The sequence below is a fragment of the Triticum aestivum genome, chromosome 5A, assembly GCF_018294505.1.
Source record: "Triticum aestivum cultivar Chinese Spring chromosome 5A, IWGSC CS RefSeq v2.1, whole genome shotgun sequence".
In the NCBI taxonomy this organism is placed as follows: domain Eukaryota; kingdom Viridiplantae; phylum Streptophyta; class Magnoliopsida; order Poales; family Poaceae; genus Triticum; species Triticum aestivum.
This window is the reverse complement of record NC_057806.1, coordinates 579,044,240-579,044,876: the sequence shown is the minus strand read 5'-3', so window position 1 is coordinate 579,044,876 and position 637 is coordinate 579,044,240.

The following is a 637-nucleotide window of genomic DNA, read 5'->3' as shown; positions in this document are numbered from 1 at the left end:
GTCGTCGAACGCAAGAACAGAACACTCATTGAGATGGCCAGAACGATGCTAGATGAATACAAGACTCCAAGAAAATTTTGGCCTGAAGCCATTGATACTGCATGCCATACAATCAATCGTGTTTATCTTCACAAGCTTCTGAACAAGACATCTTATGAGCTCCTTACTGGCAAGAAGCCAAATGTCAGTTACTTCGGAGTATTTGGCGCCAGGTGCTGGATCAAGGACCCACATCACACCTCAAAGTTTGCACCAAAAGCACATGAGGGTTTTATGCTTGGATATGGAAAGGATTCGCACTCCTACAGAGTCTTCAATCTCTTTCATTATAAAGTGGTTGAAACAGTGGATGTGCGGTTCGATGAGACCAACGGTTCACAAAGAGAGCACCTGCCAAATGTTCTAGATGAAGTTCCATCCCGTGAATCAATCAAGCTAATGGGAACTGGAGAAATTATACCTTCTGAAGCTCATCCTGAAGAAGAACTTATCATCTCAGCACCTGATCAACCTGAAGACAATGCTCAGCCTGAAGTCATTCCCTCTAACAACGACAATGATCAGCAAGAGCAAAATCTTCGCCCTGTACATCCTCGTGTTGCCAATGAAGTGCAGATTGAAAGAATAATTGATAGCA